Genomic DNA, 16,612 nt, shown 5'->3' with positions numbered 1-16,612 from the left:
ACCTCACCGCGGTGACCTCACCGCAGCGATGTCATCAAGGTGAGTCCGATGTCTCAGAAATTGTTTTGAAGGACGTTTGTGGCATGTTGCAATGCAGCCAATTCTATGCATCTCGAATCCGCTCACATAATCCGTGTGAGAAGACTTTCCTTTCTTCAGATGTTTTGGTTTTTGGCATGAAAAAAAATAATCCAATACAGACAGACAGAAAAAGGATTCCTTTCTAACAAGATCACCCTTTGTTTTTGTTTGTTTTTGTCTTTTGATTGAGTAATTTTTGAACTTACCTGATATTTCTAAGCATTTCTAGCCCATCTGAATATTTTTGTTGAAAACAAACAGACAAACTTAAAGCTTATCTCTAAGGCATACTGTTCACCGAAACACTCAACCTGCTACAAGGGTCATTAATGCCGAGACTAAACTGACAGATAATTAACCGTCACACTATGACAGGAAATTTATTGTGTTTTTGTCAGACAGTCAGATGTTTTTTCTGCTATGTGCAAACAGAGATGCTATCAGACATTACGCACACATTCATGTGACGTTACGTCTGTGTGTGTGTGTATATAAGAATTATTGACTGTAAACAGTGGGTTTCTGTTGCAAAAAAGCCAGAAGGTTCCTACCAGAAACTGTTACTTATTAGCCAGAGCCTGTGTCACGCTGTTAGAGGGATTCTTTGTTAGTGACATCACAGGTGCTGGACACAGCGAGGGGGAGAGACGCATTCACAACTTCAGACTGCAGGAGGTAAGACACCTTAAAAGGAAACCAGCATTGTTTTTGAGCTCTGCACCATCAGAACACTTCATTTCCGCTTCCTCAGATTGTAATGCGGAGGCCGGAATATGAGGACAGGTCACCTCTGTGTTATTCCAAAGTCACTGAATGGAAAATTTGTTTCGGAGGTCTCCTTTTTTTTTTTTGTTGTGAACTCTGAGATTATGCGTTCCAGTTTTCCTCCCTTGTTATTTTGGATAAAAGCAGAGAAATAATTACAACTTCAATTTCCTTTTTGTTAGTTAAAAAACAACAACACTATAAATCTTTACATTTTGCATTCATGTGAGCAAAGATATATTTTAACTTCAAAATAAGGTTACATTAACAAAAATACAAAAAATGGCAACAACATTAAACTAACTTGGCAAAATAATAATTAGTTAAGTTAATTATCTTGTTACAAACACTCTTAAGACCTTTATGAAATCCAGTTTCCTGTGATTACCCCCCATTAAACTTGCTGTAGATCAAATGCTCGTCTTTAGGCAGAAGTTTCCTGCTCTTGACAGCTCACCTTCTCAGAAACAGTTAAAGAACTTGTCAAAGATTCCTTTGCCAAGGCGCAGCTTTGGATGTCTACAGATCTTAGGCCAATAAAGGTACTGGACCAATCCCTAAAACCCTTAGATATTCATATCCTGACTTGTTAAGTGTTAAATTGATAGCTCAAGGGGGACCTGCACGATCCAGGTTGGAGGATTTTGATGTCCTGGTGGATCAGATCCCATTTTCCCCTGCTCGTCACATGTTTGCAACTTTCAGAAATACCCGTGAACCTGAAAACCCTGGACTTGAATCTGAGCTGATAAGTGGAGATTGAATGATGAACTGTTTATTTATTCACACATTATGATGTAACTGAAATTCTACGTGTTGCATTTTGACTTGACAGTGCTGTTTTGAACTGAGTCATCCAAAATGACTCACTTTGAACTTTTTATGACTGTCAATTGAGACGTTAAAATCCTTTTTATGAATGGAATATTTGATTGATTTTCCAACTTGTACTGTTGACTATTGGGACACTGCAGCTTAATTGTTGTGGAAAAGGTCCATGCTTCTTTCTTCCCATTTATCACAAGCTTTATTTCCTTAACCAACTCTTTTTTTCCTGTGGTAGTGATTTTGGGATGAACAAGCATATGCAAGCACAGATCTGAGTAGGTGTGCACCCACCTGAGCTCAATTATGATCAAGTAGTTGTTTCCACAACTGTGCATGAGGACTACAGACACCGCACTAAAGGGATACTCTCCTTGTGAGCTCACGTCTGGAGTTTTGCCCACAGCCTGTCTGAGAAAGGGTTATACAGCAAATGTTTTTCTGTGTGTATATTAGCAACGTTTTCATAGCAATAATTCTTTACACAACACTTTTTAAAGGACTTTGACGGTTCAACTCCAGCAGAAATAATGGGAAAGTGGCCAAAATGAGATCATCTATAGAACGCAATCAATTGGAAGTTTTGAAGAAACAGAAATCATCTTGTAATTGGGCAATTTCGTAAAGAAATCAAATTTACCTCATCCCTTCTAACGTCAACATTTCTTTTGCAGATCGTTGATGTTTGCGTCTTCAATTTCATGATTTTGACAACAATGTGGACAGCTGGGGAGACATTTCTCATGTGAGCAGCTTTGTCTTTACCAATGAAAGTCCATTGCTCTTTCCCACTTCTTGAGTATCCCAGTTGTTGTTATGTGAATAGTGCTGTTAAAGAATTAATGCACAGAATGTTTTTTTGTAAATTTCTATGCATTGTTCTGTACTAATGCTGCTGTTATGCAACTTGAAGTTGCATTTACAATTTAAACTGATCCAAGCCCAGATCACGACACATTTTAACACAGAAACCCTAAAAACAAAAACAGAAAACTCCCAAAATGTTTAAATAGAGAAAGCGGTCATGTGAATTAATAATTCTTTTGCAACTCATTCTGGAAATATTTCATCAACCCAGATACATTTTATGAACTTACAATGGTTCTTTTTGGATTTCTGCATTTGAGTCTGGTTGGAACATGGTTCTGGATGTTTGCTGGAGGCTTAAACCCCAAAAGCAAGATCCACTCAGAGACACTCATGGTAGTTTCTCAATGGAGCTATTGATACATGAAAGGCAATGATAAATGGAGGGAGAGTGTGAGAGAGCAAAAGTGTCTCAGTACATGAGAGTGTGTGTCTGAGGGTGCCAAGGGAAGAGATTTACAAGAACAAAACCACCAGATGAACTGTGTGAAGCAAAGTCCACACACTCAAATGTGCTTGGGTCACAACCTCAAACACTGTTACATTTTCTTAAAATCCTCCAAGTATCATGTGGATATTTCCAAATTATTGACTTTCTTTCCTTTGAATTCTCATTTAGCTCAATAAAGATGGTATTTTGCGAAGCACAAAATAAAGCAGTAAAATTCCAGACCACAAAGTGTTTCAACTGACCAACTAATCAAACAGAAACAGATTTTGTTGTATGTTTATAATGCATTCTCTATTTTGCAGTGCTGTCCAAATCTGCAATTCAAAAATTTGAGTGCACAAGAAACTTCCCAGAAGTCTCCGTGAAAGACCAGTGAAGATTGATGCTAACTAGATTAGCAATACAGACCACAATGCATTGCGTTTAAAGGATTTTTCATGGAAAAAAAAAATTCGGTGTGAACCCAGCATAAGACGCCAACGCCTCCTTTGATAGATAATGATAAGCGCTAGTTCAGTGGCAGAAATTTAAATGTATCTGCTGTAAATCATTTTTCACATTTGTCGCCAAAAAGTGATGGAAATACATGTCAGACGTCAGAGCTCTGTCTCCCCCTCTGGTCACCAACGGGAACTGTCTCCAGAGTTTTGAGTGTACTTCTTCTCCCAGCAACCCTGGCACCCAGTTTCTGGATGAAATGACACATGACTTTCATTTTTCATCACTCGCAGTCTACTTAAAAACTGCATTGAGCCTCACTCAGTGTGAAGTATTGTTTATGCCACTCTGTCTGCATTACCCATCGTTACATTCAGACGTAGTTTTCTGATTTCCTGACCATGTTTTGTCTCGGACTCAGTTTGCCTACCGCCTGTCCCGAATCTTGCCTGGATCCTGACTACCCCTGTCTCTTCTCTGATGCCCCCATGCTCATTATTGACCCCTGCCTGCCTGACCCTGATTTTGCTTTGTGGACTTTTAGCTGAGCTAATAAACCTGTTCCAATTGGAACCAGCCATCTGCATGTTTTCTGACATCATGTTGGTTGCACATATGCGCACTGCTGCATTACTTGCACAAATTTTAATTGCATCCAAGGTTGCATTTTATTGTTGGTTGCACGTATTTAAAATTTTTGTTAAAGTTAAAGTCCCATTTTCTGCCACGCACCTAGGTGTGTAAAATGTGTTCTCCGCATTTGATCTATCCCCTGGAGGAGCGGTGAGCTGCAGAAACATCCATGTTGAGGAACTATTTGGTAGTTTAACCCTGACTGCGACCTTAATTCCAACTTTAACCCTTCCTCTACCTCTGTGCAGCCAAGAAAAAAGTGCAGTGCTGGCCACACGTATTTTACAAATTACGTGCGACGAGACAATATCTTTCTAGAATTTAAAAACAATGTTTTGCGCATTTGTGTAATAGAAACGCAGCTATTGATAGGGACATTGGTGACTGTTATAGGTTTGGGTTGTTTTACACAGTGACAAATCTGTTAATCTAAATTTTTCTATTTTACCTTTTTTTATTTTGAAAAATGAGGCAATAAAGGTAAGAACATATTTGCAACACAAAAACACAACAAAAAATGTCTCCTTATAGTTTTTTTTCATTATTACCAAAACAATCCCTTGTTTTTACCGGGTTAAATCAAAATACAATCTTTCTTTAAATTTACATTCTAACATTCCATTTAAATTAATGTTTGAAAAACATAGTGGATTATTAAAGCAAACCAAAGATCTTCTGTTCCCCGTCACAATCACTGCAAATAAAAAGCAGCAAAGCCTTCTTCCTCTTTCAGGTCATGTCTCCTTCTCGCACTACAGATTATTTTTGTCTGTGCTAACTCTTCCACTGCAAATAGTCAAACCCCGTTTGGAACCAGCTTCCTGTGTTTTGATTTTCCCTTGTTGCTTTGTGTTTTAATGTTATCTGAACTGTGGCTGACTTCTAAGTGGTCACACACACACGTACACACACCCCTATAAACACACAGAAAATAACAACTGTGGATGGATGGAGAAAAAAATGCTGCTGGCAGTCATAAATATCACTGACATACCACATAAAAAAGCAGAATATGATAAATGTCGACTAAGGTTTCTCAGCATATGCCTGAGCGTGTTTTATCATCTTCAAATCTGGAGGCTCAGTTAATGGCAAGTGCTCAAATGCTTTCTCTGTTCTGCAGTGTGTGTAAGGAGAATTTGTGTTTGCAGAGTGTCTTCATTATGAAGCAAATAAAGTATTTTTAATACTTCCTCCAACATTTGAGTTACAAGATGTTTTTAAAGAAAGTAAAGTTCCTTAAAAGTAAAAGTTTTACATTAGTGCATTTTTAAACTGTGATCAAATGAACTTGCTGATTTGTGCAGGAACATTGTGCCAAATTAAACTGAAATGTGGATCTTTTCTGGAGTGAGACAAACGTATGGGGTGAGATACCTGTCAATAAGAAACGTATGCATAAAAACAAATATGCTCACAAATTAATACTTTGTGTACAATTTTTGAAAAAAATATATGAATACAACATTTAGTTTACATTTGAATATGATTTGTTTGCATTTTGAATACAACACTTGCTTGTCTTGAATATGAAATTTGACCTTTTAACTCACTGTCAAAAATACGTCACAGGCACATACATGGAGTCCTAAAACATCGATTCATCTGAGAAAGCTTGAACTTTGACTGAGCTTGCTGTGGCTGGGGGGGTTTCGCACTGGACTCTTGAGCAGTGGAGATGCCTTCTCTGGATTAATGAATCATGCTTTTCCATCTGGGAATCTGATGGACGAGTCTGGGTGTGGAGGTTGCCAGGAGCACTGCACATTTCAGACTGCATTGTGCTGAGTGTAAAATTTGTTAGAGGAGGAATTATGGTGTGGGGTTGTTTTTCAGGACTTGGGCCTTGCCCCTTAGTTCCAGTGAAAGGAACTCTGAATGCTTAAGGCAAAACAATTTTGGACAATTCCATGCTCCCAAACTTGTGGGAAAAGTTTGGCCTCTTCCTCTTCCAACAAGACAAGTTGTGCACCAGTGATGAAAGTAAAGTCCATACAGACATGGATGACAGAGTCTGGTATGGATAAACTTGACTGGCCTGCAAAGAGTCCTGGCCTAAACACCTATAGGGATGAATTAGAGCGGAGACTGAGAGCAGGCCTTTTTGATCACTGTGTGACCGCAATGCACTTTTGGAAGAATGGTGAAAAATTCCTATAAAGACTCTCTTCAACCTTGTTGACAACTTTCCCAGAAGAGGTGAAGCTATAATAGCTGCGAAAGGTGGACCAACATCATATTGAACTTTATGGGTTAGGAATGGAATGGTACTTCAGTTCATATGTGTGTCAAAGCAGGTGAGCGAAGACTTTTGGTAAAATAGTGTATTTGCACGCAATGGCAGTATTTTTTTGGTGTTGTTTATATTTATTTAAACCACCAATTGGTTCCTGAGCAGCTGTGTCTGCAGCTCACTGCTCCCCCAGCGGTCAAATGCGGAGAACAGATTTCACACAGTGAGGTGTTTGACAACTAATGAGACTTAAACTTAACTTTAGTACAGTGTTGCTCTTGTTTACTTTTTTTTTTTTTTTGCAATTGACTGTGGTATTATTGCTGCCTTTATTTGAAAAATATATGTTTGTGTTGCTGTTTTTTTTCTTCATTTTTGTTACACTGTAGTAGCTTTTTTTTTAAAATTTGCACTAGTTACTGTTTCCTTCTTCTTCTTATTTATTATGCCATTACTAATATACATGTTCTATATTTGATGCATGTTCAGTTCAGATTGTTGTAATTAGTTAACAAACATTTGTATTTGCCAAATGTCTCTGTCCTGCTTTTTATCATACTCCTAATGAACAATGGTATCAGATCAAAATTGCCCACTCCAAGTGTCTGCTGCTACTTCTGAAACTATCCGATGGTACATTGTTTACACCATCACCTGTTGAGAGTCACTGAGTTATGTAACAAGATAATTTCTATGTTATGAGATAAATAACATTCTATAAGCTAAATTTTTTAGTATGAAAATCAAAACCTCAATGCACATGCGTGATGTGAATAATCTATGGCAACGTTCACACTGCAGGGCTTAATGCTAAATTCCGATTTTTTGAAAAAAAATTGATTTTTTTGCAAGACCGTTAACATTTCCAATTAAATACAAAACTGTGTGATCTCCTGTGTAAACTTGAAATGACCCAGAAGTGACCCCTTATGCGCATAAGAGTACTCAACGGTGAATAACATCTCTCGTTGTTTGCGGAAGTAGCTAACGTTAACAATGGATGCCAACAACAGTGTTGTCAACAGCGAAGCTCTTTTTGTATTATTACATTTATTTTCACAAAGGAGCCAGCACAATTACAATCTTGTCATTTTAAGAAGAAAATTAAAAAGGAGGATAGCAAGGTTATTGGCCATGGCATTTTGTGAAACAGTGTTTCAAGTCGGTACAGAGAATCGTGTGGGTGCGGAGTCGACTAGCCAGGCTGGCTGCGACAGCTAGGTGATCTGCTCTCTCCTCCTCGGGCTCCTCTTGGCCAAAGCAGCTGTCCAACAGTTCTAGTGGCTGAACACTGAGCTTATACCCCAAAATGCGGTCCAGCTCTTTGTAAAATGGACAGGTGATATGTTGACGGCCACTTCGTTTGTTCCAGTCTTTAACCTCCTTGTATTTGGCTCGGAGGCTTTTTATTTTTCGCTGGCATTGGAGCCAGGATCGTCTGTACCCACGCTCGGCCATTTCGTTGGAAATCTTTTCAAAAACCGCCCAGTTGCAATAAGAGCCCTGGAGTTAGAGCTGTCACCCCAAATATTAATCCAATCGGTGACCTCGCTTCCCTTCCACTGATTGGTTTCAGCAGCATCGTCTGCCATGGTTGATGTTTACGTTCTCGTTTCTGACTTCAACGCAGAATGATGATGTTGGAGCATATCAATGACGTACAGGTCGGATTCATGTGGCCTGGCCGTTCAGACAGAGGTTGTATTTCAAAAGATGGGATACGTATCAGATTCAGGACCACATTTGAAAAGATCGTATCTCCGTCGTTCATACTGTCATTAAAAGATCAGATACAGGTCGCACGGGGCAAAAAAATCGGAAACAGGCTGTTTCAGCCTGCAGTGTTAACGTAGCCTATGTTTCCTGACTTGATATATACAGTATGCCTGTGACCCAGTGACGTATTTTTGGCAGTTAACAGGAGAAATGTCTTATATGAGATAAAGAAAAGTGGTATTCAAAACAAAGACAAATCGTATTCAAAACAGACATGTTTAATGTAAAACTAAATGTTGTATTCAAATTTGTCTGCTTAGTTGTGCACAAAGTATTAATTTGAGCACAATTTTGTCATTATGAATATGTTTCTAATGACTGATTCCTTACCCCATAGAAATATTTTTGCATTAGAGACCACTTTTAATTTGAAAAAAAACAAAACACATCTTACTATTGCGCGTTGTATGGACAGATGCGGCTCTGTTTCTGTCATGGTACATGTGCAAGCAAACATTCTGGTATAATACCTTTCTCTGTTTGAGGCATGGTAAAATGAAATGTCGAAGCTTTCTGAACTCGAGTGTAACCCAAAGTGCTTTACAGAGAAAACACAAAACTTCAAAGAACACACGCATGGAAACTGTGTGTCGGAGGGCTCAGTTCTCAGAAATATGTGGAACAATTTGAGGTGTGGTTTACGACTGGTTGTGTTGGTGTGCTGTTCCTGGTCCTTTGTGTTTGCCTGATGTAGTAAAAACACAAATGTCCCATGAACAAATACATACTTTTAACAGGACTTTGTAATTTTTTTTGTTGGATCACTTGGCGTTTTCAGACTAACTTGTTGCATCAATTACATTTTTGGATTTACTTCCAGTCTTTGGTTCAAAACCCACATGCATCAACACTGGAGGAATTACAACACGTTTTAGCTGCACTTACACTGTGACCCTTAGTTTTAGGCGTAGCAGGGGTCTTTTGTTTGCTCTGCTCTTGAATTCTGATGAGCTCTTCCAAAATACAGTATAAAAAAAGTGCTGAGAAACATGAATGAAGAAACATTTGTAAAAGCACTCCTATTATGAATGAGTCTCTGAAGTTACTCCCTCTTTGGCATGGTACCTCTTTGCTCTTTTTGGAAAATGAGATTCTAGCAATGAAATATTTCAAACAAATGTGCTTTTGCAGGTTCGAGATTCAGTTTCTAGCCAAGGACAAACAAACAAAAACAAAAAAGATTGCATGCTTTAATTTATATCCATAAACAAACCATAGTGATTTGACAGACTTACATCAGCTCATCTTTTATGTAACATCAAGCAAAACAAGTACTGAGAAAGAGTTTAGAAATTGCAAAATCTTTCACTAATGTAACTTAAAACTAGGCCAAAAATGTCACTCAGACTAAGAGAAAAGGGAATTTTACAAGATTATTTTTTCCATGCTGGATGGCCATGAGGATGGACTGATGGATGGAAACATGGATGGACAGCGTTCTAAGAGCAGAGGTCAGGGATTAGACAAGGATTTCCAGACAATGTAGTAATCTAGATGTGCTGATATTCATCTCTCAGGGGAAAAAAAACCTCAGAAAATACCAGGCCAAGAAGATTATACTGATGATGATTGCATAATCTGAGTGTGTGTGCATGGGAGTCTGTCTGTTATGGTGAACAGACGGCACAATTAGTCAGTCAGTCAGTCGAGCCCCCGGGCTGTGACCAGGCACACGTAACATCAAGCATGCAGCTGCAGAGCTGTATTTGCACTTTTACACATAGGAGCGCATCACAGCATTAATGACAAAGCAGCAGTCTTCTACTTTATCAGCCACACTTTAATGAGGAGCCGCTTTCTCCACTTTTCTCTCCTCTTCTGTGTAATTAGCTCCTTCGTTCTTTCTTTAGTACTTCACGGCTTATTACTTTTTGTTCTCCTTTCCCTTTTTTTCTGCCACTTCACGAGTATAACTCTAATTAAAGCTGGAACTGTCTCTGCTGAAACGTGCAGATATATAATGGAGTAAACAGATGTGTATTTCTACAGTCAATCCTAATGCTACCCCTCAAACACCAAAAAATATATATATTTCTTGGAAACCCAACCAAAAAAGCAAAGAAAACAACATTTAATCAGTATTTTTGTAAACATATATTTTCTATTTTTCTTTTTGTACATGAGCATGGTTTCTCATAGCATGCATATTCCTTCACTCTTACTTTCATCTGCTCATTTTTATCTTTTCTTTAGTGTCTTTGTTCTACTTAAACCCCACACATACTTTTCCTTCCTTTCTGACCTTTGTATCACCCTTTAAATCGTTCCTTTCATCTCTCAGTTTTGAAGTCCTTCATTCAATTTTTCTTTTTATATACAACCTCTGGTCTTTCCTCCCAACACTGTCATCTTCATTCAAAATATCACATTCATTCAAAATCATTCAATTACTGGTAAATTGGCTATTACGTTATTCTTTTCTATTCATTTATGGTACATAAATATTAGTTGGATGTTTCTTGCTTTTTGTTTTACACCTTTAGATAAGCTTAGTAGTGAACATCTGAATTGACTTTACATGAAAATTGTTTCTTTTCTATCCTATCTTTTTTGTTTTGACCATTTATTTTCAATTTTCCTTCTGAATTCCGCTATTTTTTTTTTTTGGAGCACCCATTTTAAATCAACAAAACTGTGCGTTTGTATTACACAACATTGGAAGAAGTCAGCTGCAGCATTTCCATGTTAAACATAATTAATTGGTCCATCCATCGGTCCTCTATCTCAGCTGCTTGTGAGGTAAAGCTACTACACCACTGTACAACTCCACCATTTTTTGAATTACCAATAATGGTATCCTTTTTTATGTTTTTGGGAGGAAGCCAGACCACACCATCTAACGGCCTTCACCCAAAAATGCTACTCCGTTTGGGTAATCAGCACAGAATTTTGGCATCTTCCCAACAATCTGACCCTATAATCCAACTGCAATGCTATACAGTACTCACAATCTGCAGTCATGAAGTCCATACTCACAGGTGCTGACAGCCAGGTGCCTGTCCTGTACATCAGCACTAAGGAGTCTCAGAGACCAGGAAACAAAAAGCTTAATAGAAAAACTGCAAAAACCCTTGCCACTTTTCAAAAGAAAAATCATTTTATGGATGCCAAAATAAAAAGGCTCTTTAATAATTCAGAAAAACTTTACATTGCTGTAAGTCTGATAGTGATTTTTCTTTTTTACTTTAATCTCCCCTTTTAGCGGGTCGTGTTCATGTTGAATGTTTTAACCTTTCTGCGTTTAAGTATTGCTGTCTTTTATTTTAGTAAAACACTTTGTAATTCTATTCAGCAAAAAGTGCTATATAAATAAAAATGTACTTACCTACTTACTTCTAGTTTTCAATTCATTTTAGAAGTTCAGTAGTAAATGGCTTTATTACTAATGTGGAGCTGGTTGGCCCAAAGCCGGATTTGGTTAATTTGGCTGTAAAATCTGAGTTTTATTTGGGGCCAGAAAGCAGGAAGCATTTAAGAGCTGCGTGTTTTACCGCATAGGTATCAACTTTTTAAATTATTGGACACCCTTGGACAAACATTGGGACTAAGCCTGTCAAAAACACTGCACCGCAATTCACAATTCCTCAAAAGTTCTTGTTGTCTATTAGTTGCACTTTGTTTAAAAATGAGTTGAGTTAATGAAAGTGTTCAAACACAATTAAATTCAAGTAAATGCTTCTTTAATTTCACACATATAGCCCCACTTTGAAAGTCAATTTAAGGCTTTGTAAAAAAGATAAAAGGAAGTTGGATTGAAAAGGAAACAAACGAAACCTTTTAAATACTATTTTAGTCAAAAATCAGCCAAACGTAGAAATTTAAAAACTGTCTTTTATAGCTTGTGAGCTTTAACAACTTGGCAGATCCCTTGCTAAGTAAATAAAATATCCATTGAATGTGTGAGTGCGTGTGTGTGTCTACGTGGGCTCTTGTACTTCTCTTTGCCTGTGGGTTAATCTGTAAACACACACCCATACAGCTGCTCCAATGAATGCAACAGGATTGTATGAAGATCGGGACTGTCATTATTATTGGATTTAGAAGATTAACACACCTGCATGGTGGGACATTAGAGAGCTCCCCGCACAGTGTGCGTTACCTCGTCTCTGTGGGTGTGTTTATGTACATACACACTAAAGCGCTTTGAAAGGAAGCAAGATGAAAGAAAATGTGGCCATTTGAGCCGCTTTAACTTTCAGCTTCCTGCTTTCCAACCATTGATCAGCTCCATCAGAGGGACACAAGAGCAGAGAGAACGTCTGTGCTGCTTTAATGAGCCTTTGGTGATATATTTACAGACTTATCTGGATCTAAAGAGAAACTGACTTCATGTTACACAGATGTTCCCGCTTAATGTTGGAGCGCGGACATTGCATCAGTGAAACTACACAGCAGCAAACACAACGTATCTTTGTATGTAAATTCCCACCTTTAATTTTAGTCATTAGTGCAATTTAGTTATTTAGTATTGCTTCAATGTATGTTTTTCAGAAACAGAAAAAAGAAGGAAAAAATTGTAAAATATCCCAACTGTATGCCTAGTGGTGGATTGTGCAGTTTGCACCTAGTCCTCCATTAACATTAATCATCATCATCATTTGTTTTATCTGTTATAAATATTGTAAACTATAATGAAGCAAATTCTGTTTCACAACACCCCAAACTACAATTAAAAGTGCACTTTGGCTCAGATATCTATACAGATTCTCAGATGAACAATGTACAGTCAGACATCACGAATAATATTAGCCACCATGTTAGGGGTATGACGATTAATCGATTAATAAAATAAATCGATCATATTAATGTTGTAAAAATACTATTTGGATTGGGGCATAGTAGGCTTATTTTAATACAACATAAAAACGACCAAGTGCCATCACTGTGAACAAAATACGTGATGGCAACTAAAAAAGATCAAGCCATCATTTCAGTCCAATGTGTGGAAAATCTTTGAATTTTGCAAGGACATGTGACCATACACTGTATGGCATACAGTGTGGTAGAATGTTCTAATAGCGTTCCTTTGGATAATTTTCATGTGGAAAAACAACAGTGGGCTGAACTTTATGAGGCTAAATTATAAATGGATTTTCCCTTAATTTTCGCTTACTTGTTTGTTTGTACACACATTTACATTACACTTGATTATCTTGCAAGGAATACAAGGAATCTGGAAAACTTCACCTGCACAGGTATTTATCTCTCAGTCACACTGGTTGAATTTTTGGCAAAAGAAGTACTGTATCAATTTTAGGTAAGTGAGTCGGATCGTTCAAAAGGAACCAATGTCGATTATGAACTGGATCGTCAATTACAAATTATGATATTAATCAAACCGTTGTTAAAACGAATCGCTAAACCCCTACACCTATTTTGATTTGTAAATTGAAGTAACAGAGTCACCATGACTTGGTTCCTGTGCATTGCGCTAATAATACTTAAAAACGTACTCTGACAAAAAAATTATTTTTCGTGCTTTTAACTTGTTCTTCTGGTATTTTTGTCACAATGGAGGACATATATAAAGAAAATTAAGGATAAAATTGCATTTTTCAGTATTTCTTTATTCAAATCATTGTGAATGAGGAGCAGACAAAAAAATGCTACTGGAAAAGGCTTTTAGCTGTGACGTACAAGCTACAATAGAAACAGGCTGCTTGCTCCGTTTCACTCAGATGTAACCATTTGTAGACTAGATCCATGTATGTCTTTGTTTTCCTCGCCCAAGCAGGCATCTCACTCAAAATTGTATGGCTGGATAGCTCCAAAATTAATTGCCATTTTTCTTGTAATGCTAGTTTGGAAGTGTGAATTGCTGTAAGCTAGCGGGAGAGCATGTAAACAGAGAGCTCTCAGCAATAGGAAAGGAAAGAGAGGATAGGGTTTTTCAGCGCCAACATTCCCACACAAAGCTCAGGAAAATTTCTGAATGAACTCCAGCCGCTTGGCAGAAACTATGTCCTAGAAAACAACACAAGTTTTCTTATTTTGGAAAAATCAAAGCAACATGTATAATCAAACTAAAACATGTAACATGTACGCTAATGTTCAGTTTTCTTTGTGTTTATTTGGTCATCAACGTAATTGTCTGACACCAGAGGCTGAAGAACACTACAGAACACATTAAGTAGGAAAATTTGTTCTTTTCACAAGCTCATTTTCTTACATAGAAGTAAGACGACTCGATCTCTGAAGCAACGCCTTTCGCTCCTTGTGGGTGCCGCCCTTTTCATGACGTCAACCTAGAGCTGGCCTCTGCAGTGTGTCTGTTCTTCGCTCACAAAAACAAACAATTTCTTAACTTTTGCAAAGGTGGATGTTCATATTGTGCATATAAAACAAGTGTTTTACTGATCACTGCTAGCTTGATATGTCTTTTTCCTCTGAAGCAACATCATAAAGACAAAAATTGGACATTTCTTAAAGTAAACACATAAACACATTAGCTGAAATTCACCTGCTCCTTTAGGCAGGACTGATATATGCTTTGTGTGTACAGTCCTTGGCATGAAAACAAATGAAACAGCACATACCCTGGATATCAGTTTCAAAGTAAAGGGGTGGGGGGTGAGCAGGAAGTCCCTGCATCGCATAGTCAGCGTGGAAAGTAGAAACCAAATGCTTGTATTACATAATCATGTACTCATCATTGATACTCATGTTAAGAGTTTGTGGGCCTTTGCAGGTTAGTTGAACTGGAAGTGAAGGTGCATTCCTGAAATATTCCAAGCTGGTAGTCAGTCTCTCTTGTTTCTGGCATTCCCTCAAGACATCCATCTTTATACAATCAATGCCATCAAATGCCTTACGCAACTGTCACATCGTCCTCGGCAACGCAAGTTCAAGCAACCACTTCCAATTAAAAGTCTATGAAAAACATATAAGCACATTTTGGTAATTCGCATTCAAAACTTTGTTGTACTGTAGCTTTGCAACTTTCTACAACCGTTTTTAGGCTCTATGTACAAAACGCACAGTCATTGAAAGTTAAAGTTAAATCAGGTTGGATTTTGACCAATCAGGGACTCAGATTTGATGGTGATGATGTCCCTTTTAATTCATGGAAGTGCCAGCCCTTTGAAAATCTATCATGAAGGAGAAATTAATAATTGCATTTTGTGCCTGGAGGGAATTATATGACTCCAAGTCTTTTACATATCATAATAGAGCTGTGAAAGAAAAAGCCTGGAGCAAGATTCACAGGATTTTAATCAGTTTGACATTTGGCACTAAGCCTATTTCAACTGATCCTTCGACGTCGGATCTTCCTATAAATGTGAAGCAGTTCTACCAATGATAGGGAAGGTGAGCTGGGGTTAGACCGACACGCGACAGGTTAGTTTCACCCTACTGATGGTGTGTTGTTGCAATTGTTAGGAACACAGTTGGTGGCGGACATGCGCCAGTAAACAGTAGCAAAAGAACAAAAAGAAGAAGCCCCTCCCTGGTTGGCCAGTGTGAAGAAGAGAACTCACGTCATATGCCCAGTAGCTTTACACCTCCAACCAGTTTTTTCCTATAAATTGGAAGAAAGCAGAATTATTCACATCATGGCTACAGCGGTTGGAATGACATCAGTATATGAAACTATTAATTCTTAAAATGTATGATAAAATATTTGAGAAAAATTCATGACTTTTTCTTGTTAAACTTCAACGTCGCTTCTCCTAAGGCTTGATTGTACGATAGATTCAGCTTGCCTGAACTTGAACTTATTAGATTTTCCGTCTCAAATCAAAGCCCAAGGCAGTGAAGTGAACTGCTGTGGTGTGCATGTCTGCGGTAGAAAGTTGCTGCAGGACTGCAGAGAGCAGGTAAAACAAAGGGGAACACAAGACGGATCAGCAGCAAACACACTTAAACCACAGAAGCTGAGGTTGACATAGAATTTTAAAGACAACAATTCCTAACAACTTTTTTTTCACTTTGTTGAAGGTTATATACAGACAGTAACCCCGATTTTTCTCACTGTTACACATAAACTCAGTTTTCTCTCATTTGTGTGAATGGATGGGTTTTATCCAAAAGTGTTACTGCTCTGCTGACGCACTTCCTCTGCTCCACAACTAGAGATGACTTTTTTAGGAAAAACCCCAACTGTGCAAATTTACTCAGAAAAGCCACCAGAATCTCCCCAGATGGCAAGTTTAGGGAAATGCTTTTTCCTCCACGCTGTGGGACATGTGTACGAGCAGGTGGTGCCCAACGTTTCTAAAGTGCCTAGGTGTGTGTTCAGTGTTAGTGCCAACTCTGGCTTTTTTTGTCACACTTGTGATGCTTTGTTCCAAAATTAAAGCTCTTTTTTTCTGTTCGCCTCAAACGTCAACTGGAAAGTGCTGTGGTTGTGCATCACTGAGACACGTTCATTTCCACAGAAGGTTAGCTCCTGGAGTTGGACAGATCGGAAACACAGGTGCAGGAAAGTTGCCAGTTCTTTCTTAAACATGCATTCTTCTCTAGTTGTTCTTTTTTTTTTAAGAACTTCTGCAAAGAGGAAGTATTCAGACGACTGGGTTTCTTCAACGTCTTCAGGGCAGTTG

The 16,612-nt window shown here is 38.1% G+C and overlaps 1 long non-coding RNA gene across 1 annotated transcript; it reads left to right on the top strand.

The window, feature by feature from the left end:
• Nucleotides 1–523: 523 nt before the first annotated feature.
• On the top strand, nucleotides 524–4,009 carry LOC105354575. Its single transcript, XR_909171.3, has 3 exons — nucleotides 524–756; nucleotides 2,346–2,416; nucleotides 3,292–4,009. It is a non-coding gene; the product is annotated as an uncharacterized LOC105354575 (long non-coding RNA).
• Nucleotides 4,010–16,612: the final 12,603 nt, after the last annotated feature.

This window comes from Oryzias latipes, chromosome 1 (assembly GCF_002234675.1).
Source record: "Oryzias latipes chromosome 1, ASM223467v1".
Taxonomy (NCBI): domain Eukaryota; kingdom Metazoa; phylum Chordata; class Actinopteri; order Beloniformes; family Adrianichthyidae; genus Oryzias; species Oryzias latipes.
This window is presented reverse-complemented; position numbering and strand designations above follow the sequence as displayed.